At 37.4% G+C, this 489-nt stretch overlaps 1 non-coding gene across 1 annotated transcript; it reads right to left on the reverse strand.

Moving 5' to 3' along the window:
• Positions 1 to 222: 222 nt before the first annotated feature.
• LOC119541011 lies at positions 223 to 284 on the reverse strand. Its single transcript, XR_005218149.1, has one exon. It is a non-coding gene; the product is annotated as a U7 small nuclear RNA (small nuclear RNA).
• Positions 285 to 489: the final 205 nt, after the last annotated feature.

The following is a 489-nucleotide window of genomic DNA, read 5'->3' on the forward strand; positions in this document are numbered from 1 at the left end:
CTCATTTCATAGAAGAAACTGAAGCAGAGTAGTTAAATGGTTTGGCCAGGATCACGGAGCTACCGTGTTATAAAGCCACACTTTGAGCACGTCTCTCTCCCATGTTTCTGAATGTGTATGTGTTTAAATCACAGGCGGTTCTTTACTTTGGCTGTCATTACTTCTAATAAAAAAAACTAACTAGGGCACACTCACTTATAATTGTTCTTTTTTTTTTTTTTTAAGGGTTTTCCAGCTGAAGCCAGACAACCTGCTAGACAAATTCTGAAAGAGCTTTAACACTATGGTTGTTCTTTTGAAATTTGTGCCCATACCATTACGGAGCCAACCTGTACCTGCACTCTTTGCTTTTTAAATTCAGATTTGCTCATTTTTTTCTGAAGCTTATCTTGCTTCTTGTTTATTTGTATATTGTGTTCCCTTTTCCCTCATTCTTACCTGTTGGATTTCCCTTGCTTCATTTTGCTTCTTAAGTGAGAGTCCTCATTC

The sequence above is a fragment of the Choloepus didactylus genome, chromosome 7, assembly GCF_015220235.1.
Source record: "Choloepus didactylus isolate mChoDid1 chromosome 7, mChoDid1.pri, whole genome shotgun sequence".
NCBI classification, from domain to species: Eukaryota; Metazoa; Chordata; class Mammalia; order Pilosa; family Megalonychidae; genus Choloepus; species Choloepus didactylus.